Source organism: Cyanistes caeruleus, chromosome 1 (assembly GCF_971803275.1).
Source record: "Cyanistes caeruleus chromosome 1, bCyaCae1.hap1.1, whole genome shotgun sequence".
Classification (NCBI taxonomy): Eukaryota; Metazoa; Chordata; class Aves; order Passeriformes; family Paridae; genus Cyanistes; species Cyanistes caeruleus.
In genome coordinates this window covers 67,423,217-67,444,782 of record NC_141701.1, presented here as the reverse complement: position 1 = coordinate 67,444,782, position 21,566 = coordinate 67,423,217, and the positions used below count along the sequence as shown (strand labels likewise).

Below are 21,566 nucleotides of genomic sequence, written 5' to 3'. Positions count from 1 at the left end.
ACATTAATCTGCTTCATGGACAAGTCTTTCAACTCTGTGCTTGTACACTATTCTTCTAGGTGAGATCAAGGAAACTGTGATGTTTTCAGCCCCCAATTCCAACTGTAACCTCAGATGATTCAGGCTGGCAATATAGTTAGTAATGATTATGTGTCACTCCCGCCACTAAGGTACCTCAAAGTTATTTTCGCTTTGCCACCCCAGCTTACCATGTGACTTTTTCTCCCCAGTGTCTATCAGTAATGTCTCACTTGAGTGTAATTTCATAATACAGATTCCAGAAATAAACAAGTAAGTTTGTCAATATTTTCATGTATTTTTTAAATAGGAGTTTAACCATGTGTTCTTGTTTATTTTCATATACTCCCTATCCTGGAGATTTAGGAAACAGAATTACAAGCCTGTCCTGCTTATCTGAGTACTTTTAATATACAGTAATGATTAACAATGCAGCAAATATATTTCTACCCCTAATTTGCTACATTTTATGACAATTACTTTCTGGTGCTATACAGCTATCAAGGACAATAATATTGCAAATACCACACCTGAAACCTTATGTTCATTTCACAGAGCAGAATGACAGGAGCTCACATCAGTCAAAACCTCAAAGATCAGAAGACTGAAACTTGAAAAAGAAATCCTGGTTTTATGTGAATATGAGCTAGAACACTTAACTTCTTAAACAAAGAAAGTTCAAAGTGATGGAAAGACTGAATAGATGTAAAAGATGGATGGATACATTGTTCCTTTTTCACTGCCCTTCCATTGCTCCCACTGTCAATTTTCGTGACTTCAATCATTTTCTGAGCTGCAGCAAGCCCTACTTCATCCCCCCAGTCCTCAGGCCATTCCCACTATCAGGACTTCCTTGAACTCCCAAGATCAGCACTTTACCTGTAGGTCTCTCTGCTGAGACTTTTACAGTTTCTCCCTCTGACCTCCAAGATAAAAGCAATCTCTCCTTCTGCACCGGTCCTCTACCCCCACTCCCCACTTCCCCCATTCAAACAAGAAATGAGTAACAATGAAATTGAAAATAGTTGTTGCCACCAGTAGGAAGTTACAGGTAACCAACACGTGGCTCCCAGTAAAACCATGCTAATCATCTCCGAAGAGGTGACAGTCCCAGTATTTGTCTCCCTGTGGCACCAGGGCTTTTCCCAGGTCTGCAGGTGATGGCTTCATGATCTGCACCTTTTGATACTGCACACAGATGATGAACTACAGACAGTGTTTTACTGGGGGGCCACACTGCTTTTCTTGGGTCACAATGTCATCACAAAAGGCATCTGAGCTACTCCCTCCTCCATCACCACATGGGAGCATGAATAAATGCACCTTTGTTGCATGCACAGCCACATCTCAAGTAATGAACATCTCTTAATTTAAAGGTAAATATTATGGCAATAATGGTATGGCAATTAAGTATGGCAAGCTTAACTTTGTTACATTTTCAGAAGAGTCAATTTCAGCAGGCGCATGAAGTCAACAGGTAAATCCTTTTCTTTCCAGAAGTTTCTGGAATGCAAACTTAACAAGCTGTTTTGTAGTACAACAAAGCAGCTACATGTGGGAAAAGAAGATAATGAGCAGGTCACCTCTTCAGATGTCTGCATAGGTATGTAGTATTTACCTTCTAGGCATTTCCTCTGAGGAACTTCAGTGGAAAAACAGAACTGCTTGTGACAAAGTGACAGCTGTGGGGGACACTGGAGGCAGAAGACTATGGAGACAGAATAAGGACACCTTAATTGAAGTTCCTGGAAAAGAGGCTACCATTGCACCTTTACTGATTCAAAAATATTGTCCTGCATTTTTTATAGAAATGTGCAATTTATAAGGAAAGGACTGACTCAATCCCATGGCATTCAAATGGCTGACCACATCTCAGGCCTCATTACAGGTGATCCAAGACCTTCACCTTCAGGGAATCAAGGAAACCTTTTCTTCTTGCAGGGAACGCAGCCCAGATCTGAAAGGCATCAAACTTAATACAGAACTATATATATATATATATATATATATATATATATATATATATATAAATTTATATGGATAGAAAGAGTTATTTCTTTTATCAATCCAGGAAAAACTGAAGTATTTGCTTTAGGAGTAAGCAAATCTGTTCTCATTTAGCCTTGCCTTATTAAAGAAAGGAATTAAGATATTATCAGGACTTACTAACTCATTAATTAAGAATACATTCTTTTCAAGAAGAATTACACCATGAAGTTAATTTGATAATCTGTGACCTTTCTTTTTCCTCCCTGGAAGTATTAGTATCATTACATACAGAAAAAATTTTTGCCTTTTGTTGGGATGAGCATTTTACTACAAAATAAATATTAACTTCTCAAGTGGGAAAGAAAGGTGTTTATAACTCACAATGTAGCAAGACCCAAGGCTGGAGAATCCTGTATGTTATGGTCTTGACCTATCTTGTGCTTGTAGAGTAGGATCATCCATCAAAGGAGAACACAGAGAATCACAACTGTCAAACCAATAAATCTCAGGTATTTATATGTAGCCATCGATTCACAATCTCTGTGGCACTGTTGATGCTTGAACACAATTTTCTAATTAAAAATAAACCAAGAACCAAAAGAACCAAACTGAATGACAGATATTATTATAGACATATGATATTATTAAATCAAAGCTTCAACATGTTTAGTTCCCACAAATGTGTGTCTGAGACCCTATCAAGAAAACTTTCCTGTTTCCTGAAAACTGAGTTGTCTTGCTGAAGGTTGGCTTTCTATCACAATGAAGAGCAAAAGAGCACCCAAGCAGCTCATACTCAGTGTGCTGGTATGCTCACACCCTTGGTAGCACTGTGCTAATATTATCAGCTGGGAATAGACAGGAACTTATGAGCAGTTTACGAAGAAGTGGAGCCGAGGAGCAGCCATGGCTTCTCACATGCATGGAGTTCATGAAAGCCTAAATTTTGTCACCAAATGCAAATGAAGATGCCATCAGCAAAATATTCCAAAATAGCAACAGTAAGTGTGCACAAGCCAGTTAATATAGGACTGGGAAGAGGACAAAGGAGGCTGGTCACAGATCTGAAATCTTCTTTTTACCTTACATCTTCATTTTTCACAGCAAAACCAAGGAGGTTTTTCCTTTTCTGTATTGGTCATGAAGTAACTCAAATAAATGATTTAGATATAGATGTGGTTAGACCTGATTAGAAAGTATTTCCCCACTCCCAAATTTTATTTTTTTCCAATAAAATTTTTAAAGTAATATCCTATTCTGCATATAGAACATAGCTAAACATGGTAAGTAACTTCTCTACAAGAAGGGACAGAATATAAACTACATTTTCTCCAAGGAAAACTTAAGCATAAGTATATTTAAAACATATAGAATAAGATAAATATTTTGTTGTTCTATAAGTAAAATAAAAAATAACAGGGAATATGAGCAAAGCTTGGAGTGGCATAGTTAATTATCATGAGAAAGTTTCCCATGGATGCAGCTGTTTTCAAGGATTATTACTCATAGTCAATTGAAAGCAACAGGAATATTTCTGCCTAAATATTTGAGGTTTTTCTTACACATGTAAATCAATGCTTTGCTCCTGATGGTGATGGTTGAGTGACAAAACTGAAGAGAATGAACAGAGAAAACAGATCTTAGGAATCTTTTCCACCAATATTTTGTGATTTTTAGAAACCTTCTCAAATTATTAAATAACTCGAACACTTTAATCAGCAGTAACACTCAGAGACAGTATTGAACTACTTTGAGTGTCATCTAGACACTCAGTGTCACCTATAGGTATTTTTTTGTAATAAGATCCATGATAAAATTAGATATCATAGGTTTTGCAGTTTTAGAGGGGCACTCTCTCATTTCACTCTACCTGTTCTGCTTGGCAGGCATTTTTATGTAAGTAGCTGTCCAATCCAGACAGGCTTTAAATAAAATGCAGACATCAAAATTTCCAAACTGAGGAAGATTTAAATGGCATTCAGATCTCTGCACTCTGCTTCCTGGCACTGACCAGACCCAAATCCCTGTTTGAAACACTGCATATCTAGTTCTACTTCAAGCCCAGATTTGAGTTTTTCACATGAAATCCAAGACTACAGTCTCAAAAGTTATTTAATGAGATGGTTTAATAGGACAAACTAAACAGAGAGTGCATTAGTGACATTAATGGGCTTGTTACTTCCCCATTCCTCCACAGAATACCCCTCATTTTTTCACCCAAGAATTGTCTACATATTTCCCCAGAAGCATTTGATATTTCAATGAGCATTTTTCATACTATGGGATTGTGAAAAATATGTCAAATGTTTATTCCTGTTTCCTGAAAATTAATTTCTCATGAGTACTTCCCAATGTTCAAATATACCTGAATATCAAAACAGGGAAAGAATGTCAAGTGATGGTAAGAGTTTTGTTCGATAAACAACTCCGTAATCTTTCTTTTTTGTAAATTTCTTTTTTTTTGTAATAGCTGTTGAAAAAAAAAAAAAAAAAGGGACCAGTTAGCTATTTGTTAAAGCATACATCTCACTTACTCTTTCTTATAAAATATCAGCTCTTTTCTACAATGCTAAGAATTGTTCCTGTTTACACAAAGAACTCACAAAACTCTTCTGAGCTGTAATATTTCTTTTAAGAAATAAAAGGCTTACTTAAACTGTTAACTTTTATGTTTCATCAAGAGTTACAGCAGACATCAAATTTCAAAGTACTTTACATTATCCCTAGACTTCTAATGGGGCAACTTCAGGTTCTATATAATTAAATTTAATACCGCAAAATGAAGCTTGTCAATCCACATTGCCATATTGAATTTTTTAATAGTCATTCTCCAAATAAAGAAACATACCACACCATAAAAACAAAAAATAAAAATTTCTTATGGCTATAATGGTGATAATAGCTTATGGTTTAGATCATATCATCAAAGAGGCTAGTAAAATTGGACAGCTCCTCCAATCTCGAATGACACAGCTTTTATGTTTTTTATTGATTTAAGGTTTAAATACAATAAAATGAAAGAAGTGTGCTAAAAATTAATATAAGATAATGAAAGCAGGGGCTAACACATTAATAAAAATTATACCTAAAAGACGGTTTGGACTTCTCAGAAATAATGGTGTTAAGAGCTACACTATTAGGAAAGTAAAAGGTATAAAGCTGCTATGTAAATCCTGACAGAGCAGACAGATTGTCTAAGAAACTTTTCCGAGTTTTATCTCACAGATAAAACCAATTTTTACTCATGAAATATGGTCCTGGAGCCAGCAAAGCTCTCAACAGCTAGAAACTCATAAGCTAAAGAGTTCTTATCCTATGGAAAAGAATTTCAGGTGTCCATTCTCCTTATCATTGCAGTGCATTCTCAAAAAATTTAAAAAAACATTAAAAAACTTTCCCAGCACAAGATGAAATCTCAGACCTTGAGAATAATTCAGGTAAAGACATTTTCTCTAGGCAGAGCAGGCATATACCTTCACCTCTGGGAATACAGAAAGTCTGATTTGTAGTGAACAGCTTTTCCGACATCCATGAAACAAAATAAATTCCAAACACACAGACAAAAAGTACTCAGGACATCATAGAAGTTTCACCTGCACTGAGCATGCTATTCATCTCACATAAACTTTAAAGATTATGTTTAGTCTAAGTTAATTGTCCAGGCACTTTCTGTAGGCAGTAGGAGAAAGACATCTCTACACAGTAATTCATCCTACCCTGTATAAATGTCTATCAGCAATGTAGAATTAACAGCGATTCCCTTTTTACCAGAGGGATCTATAAATTAGATGATACATCTAACTTCCTTGATAAGTAAAATGTTATGAACGAACCCTACTGTGCTGGAAATGCATGCATTGAGTGATGCAAAAATAATCCACAGCCACCATAAAAGGTAATACTGATTAAACACCTTCTAAAACAGTGGACTGAAAATCAGTGACAGAATCCATTACTTCAATGTTCCTTCTCTTCCAATGGTCATATGGAGGATGTGTTAGCCCATGTAACATATAACAGCTCTGCTACTAATTGTTTGTCCCCCCACTTTTTCTAATCAGAAAACAGGAGAAATATTTCCATCTGTATTGCATCTTAAACTGTACAGGTACACAGGGTAAATGGGTTCCACGTCCATTTTTCTGACATAATTCCCTGTAAAGTCATTTAAAATGAAACACTGAAAAATTCTACTTTCTAGCAGAGCAAGAGGTGGTCTTTCCACTCAAGAAGCTAAAAGGAAGAATAAATGTATGGTAACAACCTCACTCTGCTAATGAAAAGAGTTGTGTTACTTCCTTATTAAGCAATATAGTGCTGTTATATTATTATGCTTTGAAAAAATTTCAGAAAATCAATTAATTTGTCACCGGGAAGTAATGTCACTGTCCTGACACTGTTCCTCTTGTTCCTGATAATAACCACTATTTATTTGTAAGCCCTTATGCTATTTCCTGAAGAGGTTTAATTAATTGCCTGAGTCTCTTCAGCAGAAAAGCTCTTCTTTCTTAATTTTTTTTCCCCTTTTTAGAGAATGACTTTCAAATAACACTTTATTTCAATTGCAAATGAGTTCAAACTTACTGGACCTTTAAAGAATTCATAAATCTGAGTGTGCCTCAGCCAGGTTTAACTTGAATCTATGCACTGAATGCTTTGGTGCATTATTTCAGGACTCTTGCTGTACTGACATTTTGCAATGAACTGCACTCCTCGCAGGTATCTTTTGCAACCACATACCTTTTCTTTTGTGTGTTCTAGCATACAGCACTAACCAACTCCAGTATGCTCCACAGAGAACTAACTGAAAATTAGACCAGCAGGGCCTTAATTACAACAATGTTACACTGAACATCCTACTTCATGCATTCAAAAGAGGGATATGATCACATTTATTCAATCAGAGATGTACCAAACTGTTTACAAGTGTACAAAATGTACTGGCTTTGTATTAAAATCTTCTATTTGTTCACTGTAAGCAGATAATGTACACATGCATATATGGTTCAAGTAGTTGATTTCCCGTATCTGAAGCTCCTGAAATATTTCAAAAATGTCTTATTGTTAAAAAAGAGCCTTGAACTGATAGAAAAATTGAATGAGGAATATTACATGAATGCCCATAAATGTCCATGTGTTGGTGTGGTGCTGACAAAGCTAAAAATCACCCCAACCTTCTTTTGTTCAGAGATTATTTTTCTGTCTCTCATACCAAACACATATCCATTATGAATTCCAGTCACATCTGACAAAAAGCAGAAACCTTTCCCATCTCCTAAACCTATGTCCTAATCTACTGCAGTAGATGCTCTTAGTGGAGAAATCAGCATATCATTCAAATTCTTGAAGGGTGGTGTGGAAAAAGTGAGCGTTAAGTTAGAGAAGTTACAAGTAGACTGAAAGAGAAAGATATTTTAATATTATATTTTTATTTCCATTATTTCAGTATTCCTATCCAGTCAACACAATGGGAACACAAACAGCTCTTAAGGAGGAGAGCTGTTTAAATTTAATTTAAAACTCAGACAAGTTATTGTGGCAAATATTGCTGTGTACGCTCTTAACAGCGTAAGATGATTAAATTTAATTTAGCCAATCGTGAAAGCTACAGTACAGGAAATAAAAACTACTTAGTACATCTAATAGATTTGCTATGAATAATTGAAATGTAATTATGTTTATTTTTTGTCATTGATATATTTGGACAGGAAAGAAACATGTATAGAATTGCACCTTTGAGCATATAAACCATATAAACTCTGTCATAAACCATTTTAGTTGTATGTCACACCCTATGTTAGAAAGAGGACCGTTCTGCATAGAAAACCAATACTGTATGAAGCAGGTGTCTGTCAGGGACCTGAGTAGTTCTCTTATCATAAAATGTGGTTTTCAGGCTTCTCCAGAAAGAAGTAAGTCCTTGCTTCCATTACTTTACATACATTCCTCACAGAAACATACTAATTAGTAAAGATTTAAGTTAGCAACTTAATCCTTCAGAGACACCTGAAAGTTTGAGAACACACATATTTTAAAATCAGTACCAAGTACTGTCACCCTTTCCTGCAGAGTTCTTGGTGCTCTCCTCTCCCCACGGGGCTGACAGGGAAGGAGCTGTTACTGGCAAGTCACTCAGCAGGCTTCAGTGTCACACCACAGCACCTCCTTGCAGCTGTTAATGTCCGCATTTTCTTCCTTAGATGTTGTATGCCTGTAGATAAAAATTGATTTATTCCATGTTGAAATTTATAGCCAAATACAGAGTATACAAAACCAACTGAAATGTATAACTTTATAAATTTGGAATTTATTTGCAGTGACCAATTTTGCCAGAGTATCTTCACCAAAAATTAATCTCATTCTGAAATCCTATGGGTCGATTGTTAGGAGATATTTTTCAGCAGAACTATTTTCCAGTATGATTTAAACCAAACTGACAAACTCCTTACCTGTCCACACGCTTTTCAGACTCACAGACTCTCCCAGGTAGGGTGAAGTAACTGGGGTGGGACTTCTTGACATATTTCTTTTCATTTAATGCTGATAATTATGACAATTTAGTGATAAATTACAACATATATCACACTGAAGTCATATAGCTATCTCAAATCTCTCCTTATTTAATAGAGTACACAGAATAGAGCTGAAAATTTTGACCTGAAAATAGGAGTTTATGCTGTGGTGTTGAAGCAGTTATCACTCCAATCATAGATGAATTATGTAGTTTTTTTAGTGGGATGGCTATTTCTAGTTGAGAACCCACTGATTGCTCTCAATATTTTACTCTCTCTACCTATGCTATTTAATAGAAACTTACTTTTTGTGCTTGTTTCTTTGCAATTCTTGTCTTTTGAATTGTATAAAAATTATGAATTCTATTAATAAAATTTCTAAGCTATTTCACAGTATCAGCAGGCCAAGACTTCTCTATCATCTATTGTGCTGGTTTTGCATCAATTGACATTTGGGGAAGAAGTAAAAAACCACCCACAGAAGTGATTTCTCTGAGAAAAGCTGATGGGAGCTTCCTCTGTGCCTGGGAAAGGCCAATAGCTGGCTAGTTATGAAAACTGACATTTTGAACCATTTAGAACTGAACATTTTGAACCATTTAGAAATTAGATCTGCCTCTGTGAGATCCACATTTTGAAATCAGCAAGCCCAGGAAATCTCTCTCTTGGCCTCCAGCCTCAGAAGGTACCAGTGCTCTCTTGAGGCCAGCCCTGCTCTCCCATGGCCTGTGCAGCCTCGGGTAGCCCAGACCAGGCCCCAGCAGCTCCCAGGTGAGGGATGGAGGCTGCAGGACCCCAGCCCCAGGCTGGGCCAGGCCATGGCTGCTGACATCTCACCAACACTAAGCTTCCACCCCTGGCCCACACTGACGGCTCCAGGCTGAACAAGGATCATCTGCCTCCCCACCCCAGCCCAGCAGCTGCCAGGTGGAGGGAGGCACCCAGTGTGGCCTGAAATCCAACACCATGACTGCTGTGGTGACTGGGCTTGACCATCTTCTGCAGGCCTGGGCGAGATATTAAGCCTTTTACTACACAGATGAGACCTGCAGACCTTGATCCTCTCTCCCAGGGAGAGAAAAACAGTGATGACATGTAGAAAGACAACATGAAGACACCAAGGTCAGTAAAGTAGTCAAGCCTCAGATGGAAGGAGAATGAGGAGATTTCCAAATGTGGCTCAAAGTTCTTTTGGCAGTACCATGGAGATGGACAATGATACACTGAAATATCTCCCTTAATCCATGAGAGAGTATGGGGAGATGAAGTATTCAAAGTGTAGATGTGAGCAGATGCATTCAATGATGAAGCCAAGCAGATGTTGAAGCAGGTGTGATCCCATGAGAAGCTTGAAGAGAGAGATGAGAGAGATGAAGACACTTTTCCCCCAGGGAGAGACAAAGAAAACCTCTGTCCCCAGAGATGATCACAGAGACAGATGGAGAGAACCTTTGCCTGCAAATAACTCATCCTTAAAATAATACCCCTTGAGTTCATGGCCCATGGCCTACACCTGTATTAGGGCTGTGAAAATGGGAGGGATTTTACAATTGCAGAACTTATCCTGGGCAGCTGCTATTCATGGAAATGAAAAGCCAGGAGAGATCTGTTTCTTATGGAGAAGTCTCCATGGCATGGCAAGAGAAAGCTCCTCTCCCTACAAGAACTGATGAGAGACTATTGTATAGGTTGTAACTGATTTAACATCCCAGGTTCTGTCTCTACGTCAGCTGGGAAAAGGAAGAAGTTGGGCAGGGAGTGGAAAAATGTTCTGGAGGTTTTATTCTGATGCTTCTTATTCTTGTAGTCCTGATAATAAAGTTTCTTTATTCCTTTTAAGTTTTGAGCCTGTTTTGCCATTTTCTTGATCCATATCTCACAGAGAGAAATGAGTAAGTGTCCTGGTGATTTTAGCCAGTGCTAAACCCACCACATTATTTGGTGCATTGACCAGGAAACTCAAATTGGCAAATCTAAACCACCACATCTATCTACATTATTTGTGAATAGAGGGGGAAGGAATATCAGCGTCTCAAGAATGTAGCTGAAATGCAAAGAACTACTGGTTTGTAAAGCTTAGATGAGTCTCTACATGTGATGTATAGCCACATGTATAGAGCTGAGACAAGGTTAATTTTCATTTTCATTTTGGTTTCAGATCGTTTGCACTGGGGAGGATATAATTTACTGTCCTATAGGTCTATAATTTTCCTCTTCATTTTGTTTCCCTTTCTTGATTCACTTTCCTGGTAACTTTTGACATTTCCTTCACAGAGGTGACAGTGTAGATCTGTAGCTGTTGCAAATATTTGGTAGCAATTTATATCAGCCCAGTATCTAGTCCAGAATAGCATAAGCATTAGAATTTCAAATACTCTAAATATTTTGTGATGCAAAACAGAGCAGTTTGGGTTATTGTATTAATTTTTTTCCATTTTGTTTTGATTATAACCCACACAGTTTCTTGCGTTTTTTTTGTTTTGGTTTTTTATTTTGTTGTGGGTTTGTTTTTCATTTAATTCAAAGATTTGTTTATTTTGATTTTTTTCATTAGGAATCTGATGTTTAATTTTCTCACATTCCACTTCATGGGAGACTGCATATATGTGGGAGAGACACATGGAAAACCCATTTTGTTCATAATTTTTCACTAGGCTATGAAGATAAAATGTGCAGGTCCTTTGTGATTCTCAGTCAAAATCTACTCAGTATTCAGATTTAGGGCAGTCCCATCCCTGATAAAGGAGTAGGTTTTATTTACACCAATGCACATTCAAGCAAGATTCTTCTTAAATTCCCATCTTCTGTAATTTATTTATTCATGCTTTGCAAGCAAATTTGCTCTTCTTTCTCTCATATTTTTAAGAAACATTTAACTAATGATAAATTCTGAATTAAGTTATTCTATTAAGAATGTTTCTGTAAGCATATTCTCTCTAGAGCCATTTGTAAAATTTTATTTAGCATATGTCCCCGGCATGATAATCTATCTAAGACATAGATAATTTTGAAGTTTTTTAACTGTCCTAATTTTGGAAACCAAATGGAATAGTTCAGTGTAATTAGCACAAAGAAAAACCCCAAAACCTGATGCAAACAAGAAAAGAGGTGCAAAAATCCTTACTGCATGGTTCATTCTTATTTGTGCTTAATTTTCTTGTCACCAAATAAAAAGGAAAACATTCTTGTAAATTAATTCTTCAAATACTCCTATAAATCAAGTATGCATATAAACCTCCTAAAAAAAAAGATGTAACTTTCACTGTCACTTTATGCAGAAGTCATCTTGAGTATGTGTGCACTTACTGAAAGAACCACAGGGACAGATGTATTCTACAGGGGACAACTGGCATGTTTTTCTTTATTCCAAAGCTCATTTATTTCTTGATTTATAACTTTTAAAATGCTGCCTCTAATTTGAAACTCCTCATAATTTTTTTTTTCCTTCCAGAGAAAGAAATAATCTCAAGAATTTCACTCATTTCTTGGTGGTTTGGTTTTCAATTTGGGGTTGTTGTTCCTGTTGTTATTATTATTATTATTATTATAATTATTATAATTATTAATAATATTAATATTAATGTTAGTAATAATAATGATAATAATGATAATGATAATGATAATGATAATGATAATAATAATAATAATAATAATAATAATAATAGTAATAATGCTGGTTTTGGCATTTTCTTGCTCTTGTCTCCCAGCTCTGACTTTGAAGCACCCCTAAGTCTGCTCCACCAATACCCACACTGAAGGATCTCAGGAAAATAAATGTTACATAGCAGACAGCAAAAAGGAGGAAAGGTTTCTAAACCATCCTTTCCATAGACTTTCACCTCAATGGACTGTGCAGGTCCCTAACTCTCAAAGATATAGTGTGTCCACTTCCTTCACTTGGAGGTTACTGAATGTGCTTCCCATCATGCAACAGGCAAAAAACATTTCAGGCATTACAAAATCCTGTCTCCTACACAAAAATCAGATGTAGCAGAGATACCGAGAATTTACGCTGTTTGGGTCTGTATTTGAGATATAACTGGTTTATTTTCAACTGCATGTGCCTGTGCCATATCTGTCAGCTTTCATATCTCTAAAACCTCTCAGCCTAGCAGGCAGCTCTTCACATGCTCCTCCAAAGCCTGGCTTTCTCACTACTGCTATCTGACACAAACAAGCCTTGAGTGAAACACGTTGGAGGTGTATTTCTATAAACTAGGTATGACATATGTTCCTGCCAGAAAGACACCACTAGCATAAGCAGATCATTTATTCTCTGGCATTCACATAAAACTAGCTACTCCATCCAGTATGTGTCATTCTCCTACTAGGCAAGGCTTCATTTCAGAGACACTCACCTCAAATATTTTGGAATTCTCTGCTCACTGCTTCTCAGCTTTTTTGCAAGGTTGCAGAATTTGCATGGAAAGTGTACAGCATAAAGCAATAATTTATTGAATAAAAAAAAAATAAAAATTGATGCTCCTGTGATTCCAGAAACAGCAGAACAGCAGAAGAGAGGTAGGAATCTGGTCAATATTCATGCTGTGGTCTCCAGACTGACATCATAAGAATAAGAATGAACTTGAAATTTATTTGTGAAGTATAAATGCCAATGAAAAGGGTAAAAGGTTATGGTATTATGAAGGAAAGATGCAGAGAGCTTTAAAACTTTTTCTAAAATTTTTCTCGAAAGTTCTGACTGAATAATATTATTTTTAATCTTACCATAGAAAATTATTAAAATTGAATTTCATAAAAGTTATAATTCAGACTAAGTCAAAGGATGAACACCTTTATTTTATCTTCCTTTCTTCTCTTATTCTTCTATGAACCTCTGAGTTTGAATAAAAATGAAGACAAGGTCCTATTCATCTCTCATTTTATTTTTGCAAAACCTTACCTGAACTGGTAGGGCATACAAACCTAGACTCCTACATCAAACTATAGCAATTTCACTTCACTTAAAATGGATGGCATGTAGAACATTTGCAGCTCAGTTATTTGCAAATATCTGGATTGCAATGAGCCTTTACACCGGATGTTAATTGGGCCTATATGTGATGGAATACGCGTCCCGTTACTGAAGGAGAGGGACACTACAACACTGCAGGCATTTTGCACAAGCAGCAGCACAACACCACTTGAATTCCTCACACAAACTGAGTGTTTTGGACAGACCAGCCTGTCACAATGTGCTAGTGAAGGATGCTCTCAAGGGGGTACTTCAGGCCACTGTTGAACTTGCAGAGATAAAAAGAGCTGTGCACAGTTTAAGATTGGTACTGAGATAAATAAAGAACTCAGAATAATCTTTTTAACAAAATCTTCACACCAGAGGCCAGACTGACTTATGTCCTATCATTAACGGGCTAAATTTATTTTGAGCATTCTTATAAACTGCCATGAATATTAAATGGCAATGAACATTTACCATTAAACCTGCTGAAACTAGTGTTTGCTTTGAACCCAGGAATGTTAGCCACCATCATACTCATGTAGTCTTTTTGACCTAGTAAGTGACTTTGTATTTTCTTGGGAAACAAAATAACACATTATGCTTTGAGTCCCCTAAAGCTGACCACATCATCACATTTTTGTACTAATTAAAGACATTTTCAGTGTTAAACAAACTATTGGACTAAAACTGAACCGTTCCTGGGAGAAGTACAGAAATCAAAATTAATTGATGATAATGGATTTTTTCATTCTTTCCTAGTCCAGAAGCAATAAAAAAGAATTAATGTTGAAGGCTTCTTGCTTTCTTATTCTGCTTTATATTAACTCATTTCAACTTCATTAATGGAAGATAAAGTGTCAAGCTTTGATTGCACATGAGCAAACAGTAACGCTGAACTTCATACCGGAAAATACAATATGATTGCGAACACCACCCCCTCACAAATTGGAGCTATCAGATATTTGAGAGTGAGACACAGCCTTCTTATGGAGTAACAAACTCCTCCATCTGAAAAGAATACATTTAGGGCACTTCAAACCTAAAACATAACTATTAGCCCCAAGAAGAATAGTCATCAAGAAGTACTCGCAAAAGCATTTCATTGACCAAAATATTTAATTGTCCCTTTGCATGGTTCCATGCAATATATAGTTACATACAGAAACACACACACAGAGATTTTTTTCCAATTTTACATAAAGACATATCTATAATGCACATATACATGTGCATATATGAAGATGAAACATTTATTCAGCTTGCTGCAAAAACATCAGATTTTAAGGTCTTTGTCAATTCATACCTGCCTTGCAAGAAGTACATACAATAATCCTACCATTGAAAACAATAAATCCTTGTAGCTAAAGTTGCTTAGTATTGTATTTTGGGGACAGATTGCATTATTTACTTCCCTTGATGCTGCACTTATCTGGCTCATGCAGAGACCATGCAGGCTAAACATTAAAATCCTGGAGATCCCAAATGAGATAGCTAAGTACATTTGTGTGCCTTCAAAACCCTGGTTTAGTCATTCATTTTCCACACTTTTCCCAGTGTTTAGGTGTGCATGGTTAGCTTCTTTTCAAGTCATATTTTTGTGAACAGAAAAAGACTTCCTAAGTTGTTATCACTACCATTCCTACAACAAAAGGAGTAATTTATACTTTGTAGATCTTAAAACAAGCATCTCACAGTGTATGTCCCATGCTTAATGGTTTCACCTCATAGTGACTTCTCTACCCACACAGCTGCCTCTAAGGTAGGAACCTCTACCCACTGAACTCTTGGGTCTCCTCATTTACAATTTTGCTGTCACTGAAGTAAACCACCTTCTAAGGTAGCATCCAGGGTTCAACTGAAATTTTGTGACTGCTGCCTGTTTATGATCATGGGAGCCATATGCAGAATCCAGAAATCATCTGGAGGATGATTTCTGATGAGGAAAATTTGGGATGCTCAAACTGACCAGAAGATTTATAGTTATATTTTCTTATATGCTTCTGTTTTAAGTACATTATATGAATTTACTTCTTATTTTCTCAGAAATGCAGGGAGACAGGATTTGAGAGGCAGAATTTAGCTATGTGATAATTAAATGTCATCTGTCAACTATGTGATAATACCTCATTCCATGCAGAAGGAATTCTATTCCTTCTCATATTGTCATATTTTTAAAGCTATTTTCACACACATAAACACACACACAAACTAATTTTTTGCAAATATCACCCAATCTTGTGTAATATTCCCCATATGAAAAAAAAAAGAACAAAGGACCCAAGGAAAGAATACTGATTTAGGCCACAAAATCCAATAATAAATCCATGACAAAGACATGTGGATTTTACTAACTAATTAATACAGTGTCCTCTGTCTGTTCAAAATAGGTTTATTAAACCATCTTTGTGTGATTTCTTTAGAAAATATCACAGGAGACCATCAGTTTGACAGATATTATGAAAATAGATGTTTTCTATGTGTACTATTTTAATACTATAAATTTAAATAAAAATAAATGAAAAAGAAGAAAGGAAAAGTGCATAGTGGAAGAAAGCACACAAGAACATCTTGACATGAAAAAAATCATTTTAAGTTAAAGCACAAAGACATCCAGGGAGGCAGGTGTATCAAGACAGCAGAGCCAGAAGGTATCTCCTTCTGACCATTACCCTTTTGCTCTCCCCTCTTTCCTAGCCTTCAGTACTCCATTTACAGTGAATCAAGGAGAAGCTGAGTGTAGTAGAAAGGAAATAGAGAAAAACATTCAGTACTCGGAGAACAGAATATATGTGAGATACCTGGATGGCAGACCTCCAACTGCTAACCCCAAGAACTGCAATCCCAGTGAAATATGTCAGAAAACAGAAAAGACAGAGAAAAAAACACACTAAAATTGTTTTATTTGTAACCTTTTGTTTTCAACCATTTATCTTCATGTAAGCAAAACAATCTGTATGTTTTATTGTTCAAGCTGTCTCTTGCCAGCAGATGTAGTGAAAGCAGCAGACATTTGGATGTGCTGTCCCCTTGGCAGCAGGGGTTGAGCACAAAGCACTATGGGCAGAGACTGAGCTGTGCTCCAGGGTGACCTAAGGGTACATCCTGCTGTGCTGTAAGGGAGATGTGTCGGTTCTTGTGCCTCCTAGGAGAGCACTCAGGCATGCTTGAAAAAGTAGCTCTTGCCTAACAGGGGAAGACACCAAAGGTTTGGGTAAAAATGTGCACAAAGGTCTTAAAATGGCACTGAAAGTCAGCTGTGAGCCAATGCAGAAAACAATACTGATTTCATCAGAACACGTTGGCAGGAGTGGGCTTAGGCTTTTTCAGAAACTTGCACTGCACTTAGGTAGACATGCATTCTTAATGACTTCTAGAATTCATCTTTTGGGGACTAGTTCAATATTTGCAGTTTATCCTTCACAGTAACTTCTGATACAGTGTCAGTAAAACACTAACCTTTTAATCCATTTTCAGGAGAGAAAAAGGGAAATAAATCCTCCAAGTCTCTACAAGTCTACACATATAGAAATCTATGCACATTTTACATCTTTTCTGGGCACCAAGCTTTTTTGTTTTAACGTATTCATTAGGATCTGACTTAGTAGTTAAATGTATGTAATTACTGAATAAAAGTAACAAAGAGGTCTCTAGATTGGTCTGTGTGATTCCATTTCATGCCATCTCAAGGAGAAAATTTCACTCAGGATTTCTTGCCTGTGAGAACAATCAATTCAGCCTTTCGCAAGATACCATCAATAGCAAATTATCAGCCTGTGAAGATGCAAGTAGCTGGCTCTGACACATCAGCTTGCAATTGCATTTGGAAAATAATGCAATGAAATAATCAAATACATACATCCCTTTTTAATGACGATTTTAATGTCGTATCTTTAAGTTGTTCAGTTAACAAAGATAAGGAACAAGGCTAAGTGGCAATTTTCAAGCCTGCTAGAAAAAAAGCAGTCTTGTTCTATAGGCACCTGCACCTTGCTCAGCTGGACTTACTTCAGCTGAGGCTTTTCTCCTGTCTATACCCACCACCCATTAGAGACACATTCATTGCAAACTGCAAATGCAACCCTGGTTATTTGTTTCTTCTCATACTGAACTCACTCAAAATATCAAAGCGTAGTTTCTACATTAATGGCATTTAATTATTTTCAGTGTTTGTCTTTGATATGTAAGGCTGCACTAGAATTGTCACTGGTTGACACGGACAAGGTTAATGCTGCCTGCCATGGTCTCTGTGTCCATTTATATAATGCAGAGAGGTGCCGACTGGGGATGTCTAAGTCCTTTGCAAAGGCCACCTGCCAGCTGCAACCTTCACTTACTCATGTTGGGAGAATTATTCACAATTATATTTAATAAGACTAAAGAATTCTGTTTAGCATTAGCTCTTTATTGAGACTACACACAAAAGTAATTATAAGTAAGAATAATTATGGAAATGTCAGAAACTAATCATGCTTCCTCAGATTCAGGGGACCCCATCACATAAAGCTATTGAATTTGTCCAAAAATAGAAGACTAACTTCAGGTACTTTTCGATAGTGAAATGGAAGCATGATTACGGCTTCATGAAAGAAGAGATGGCTTTATGGATGAGATACATATATTATATAAACAATCCAAAGACATGCAAAGGCAGAAAAGAAAAACTTTTAAAATTTTATGCTAATAATACGTTACAGAATACAGTGTTTATATAGATGACATGACTGTCAGTCCACAAAGTTCATATGGTCCGAAGTACATAGACATTATTAGAGCTCCTCTTCTAGATCACCTACTAGTGCAGTACACTATACAAATCTAATGAAACTTTTACAAATTAATCAAAGGAGAACACAAGTAATTATCCTTGTAAGTCACACATTCAACTGTTTTTATAAGAATTAATCAAAAAGATAACTTCACACAATTTAAAAGTTAGATTCACGTAAATATCTAAGTGCCTGACCAAGGTTTAGTAAAGACATCAGAAACTCAGTGTGAGGTTAACTCCTAAATGCCCAGAGCTAAACTTTACCTGACATATCACTACGGTGCACAGGACCACATTCAAAGTATATGCAAATCAGTGGAATAATTCCTGTCAATTTTACTGAGCTGTAGGTTTGATACAGGTGAGGATGCCACTTTGGATATGGAGAGTTCTTATGAGAAAAAAAAACCCTTTCAGTTGGCACAAGGCCAGCACCATTGCTGGCCTCCTTCCAGTTTGGGGATCCTGCCTGGGGCCACTGAGGCAGCTCCTGATTCTGTAGTCGTCCCTCTTTAGATGGAAAAGGAGGCACATCTCCCCTCTCTCTGCTGTGCTTCTCTGCATATTTATCATAGATCTGGAGAAAAGGATGTCATCCTTGCTGCCAGGAGAATACTGAGCTGTGAACCTGCAGGAGCCTTCTATTGAGCAAAGAGAAAATGGGAAGGCGTGGAACTACCCAAACAAAGCCAGCATGAAAAATTCACATAGTAATCAATTGTAAAAGAGGTTAAGTGGAAATGTGTATACATGCACAATACTTAAGGTTTTTACCAGCTGACATTATTCAGCTCTTTCTTCCCATATCTGATTTGGTAGATGAGTCCTGGGAGGAAAGTACATCCCCCATCCCATGGCATGGTTCACCTCATTGCAAAGCTGTGTGCAGCCCTCCCTCCCAAAAAGCTTTGGCACAGATGCAGCATCTGGAACCGCTCTCAGCCAGCTCAGGGCTCCGAGCAATGCGAAGTCAGGAGCACCACCGTGTGGCACCTGGGAAATGGGAATTACAAGTGGCTGCAACTCAAACAGCAACTGCAGGGACACAGATAATGCTGGTGAGGCTAAATTTGTATGAAAAGGAACAAATTTGTTTTAAGGTAAAACACCTTAAAACACCTATTTTCCTTTTACAGTTTAAAAAATCCAAGCAATTAAATATCTAGTAATGCAGCCAGCCAGCTAGCAGGTGATACAGTGTGTAGGTGTGGAACCAAGAAGGTGTTTGTGTGGGTTTTTTGGTCTTTTTAATAACAAAGATTTTGTAATCATCTCCAGATGAAGATTTAGTTTGTTATGGCTACATTTTGTGAAGCATTTAACAGAATACTGCTAAATTTGGCTTCCAAAGCTTTCATGACAAAATACTGTTCGTCATAAGAGCACAACATGTTTTCATCTGGAGATAACTGTTTATTCCTGGGATATGCTGAATAAGGTACCACTGCCAGATGAGCCTTTTGTGTACAGGTGCTTAAGGAAAGCTATCACTTATAACACTGTTTTTCCCCTTGCCCATCCTATTAAAACAAATGACTTTTAATTTTGATTAAGAGCAAAAAGAGAAAAAAAAAAATAGAAAGGTGAGCCACAGCTAAACTTTTGTATCAGAAAGGACAGTACTGGAATGATGTATGAGATGCTGTGTTGCTGCAAAACAGCCATTTTCCATAAAGCACAGTCAAGGGAGCCTTAGGAAGGCAGGAAAAAAATTGCACAAATTAAGCTTACTTAGCCAGATACAACATAGATATGTAACAACAACTTTCCTTTGAATGTCTGCTCCTTCATCTCTACCTTCCTTCTCCGTATCTGTCCCCTCCAAAATTGTGAAGATGATACAGTGCGCTTCTCTGGCTAATTTGCTTTTGCTGTCTTTTTTTCCTATACTTCCACTTCTTCTCTGGGTAAAAGATATTCTGTATGTCCTACAGATGTTTGTTATAAAGTGACACAATTTAGACAGCATCTGGAGGCTGCAGAAGGGGAAAGCATAGCAACTGGTCCATTGATTATAAGTTTCTCCCACTCGGCGTCATCAAAAATGAAGAGGATGGCTGGGCAGCACTGAACTCCTGCCAGTTCCCATTGAACTCTCCTTCAATTTTAAAACAATCACCTCTGTGCTCCATCACATTTCCCTTTCTAGCATCTCAGAAACATCTGCAACCTGTTTTACTACTGTTTTCCAAATCTCCTTAGAGCACTGCCTTTCCCAATGCCTATATAACACAATGACAGTCACACTTCTGCTGCACTAAGGGTCCTGACTATCATCTCAACCAACACTTGCATTTCCTATCTGCCTGCATCTGCCAGCTGTACTTTACACTCAAATGCAATCTCAGAATGATGACAATTTTTTAATCTGCAGTTGGACAACTTCTCTAGCTAACAATAAGATGCATCAGAGATACAACATTTTGGTATCTGAGGTGTATCTTATCCAGCTTGTTGGGATGATGCCTTAAGATTTTAGCTTTTATACTTTTCAAATCCTATACTGCAATAGTGCATCTTTCTAAACTCCATATAAACTGCCCTCACATTTTGGTTAGACATAACAATCCCTCTGGGCCTGTGATTCACGAAACACCACAGCCTCAGGCCCTGAAAAGCATAAACAAAAATGAGTTGGGGTGGAACAAGCTGGGGGAATATGAATTCATTACCTGAAGCTGTAATTGGAGAACTAACTCTTACTATGAAAACAGACCAAACTTACATCTACCTGAAAAAGCTGTGACTGTTGTCCATCTTGGGTGTAGCCTCTGCGAGGCTTTTACAATACCCAAGGTGTATCCCTTGAAAGCCTTTAATAAATACCCACTTTATTCTCTTAACTCTGTCTAGCCTCTGCTCTAGGTAGCCATTCCAAAGCATCTGGGACAAGAAGAGATAAAGTTCTTTATAAGGCATGTAGGCAGAAATATAGTGCAAGCAATTAGTTCCAAAGATGTAGAGCTATAATAAATTATGTATCTCTAAAAAAAATGGTTTATAATAGTGGTAAGAAATATTCAGCGTCCCTACATTTTCTGAACTTAATGAAACCAAAACAATCAACACAACCCAGTGTTTTGAACAATACCAAAATCCTGTATTTCACAAACCAATTTTGTAGTATAAGACTGTGCTACTCAAATGCTGAATTCTACGCTTCATTCAGACTACTTGCAAATTTTGCTGAAAAGTTGCCCAGGTCCCAGCCATATGACATTCTCTTGTGGACCCTGTATTTCCTGTCTTTCTCCCATGTTCATGAGACATTGAGTTTCACTAAGGAGACCAGGCCCCAATGCTGGGATACAGCTATGAT

The 21,566-nt window shown here is 37.1% G+C and overlaps 1 long non-coding RNA gene across 1 annotated transcript; it reads right to left on the bottom strand.

The window, feature by feature from the left end:
• Window positions 1-4,806: 4,806 nt before the first annotated feature.
• LOC147655559 (uncharacterized) lies at window positions 4,807-10,241 on the bottom strand. The gene is made up of 2 exons (XR_015289095.1): window positions 8,457-10,241; window positions 4,807-8,218 (listed from the first exon to the last, which is right to left on the bottom strand). It is a non-coding gene; the product is annotated as an uncharacterized LOC147655559 (long non-coding RNA).
• Between the last annotated feature and the right edge of the window lie 11,325 nt (window positions 10,242-21,566).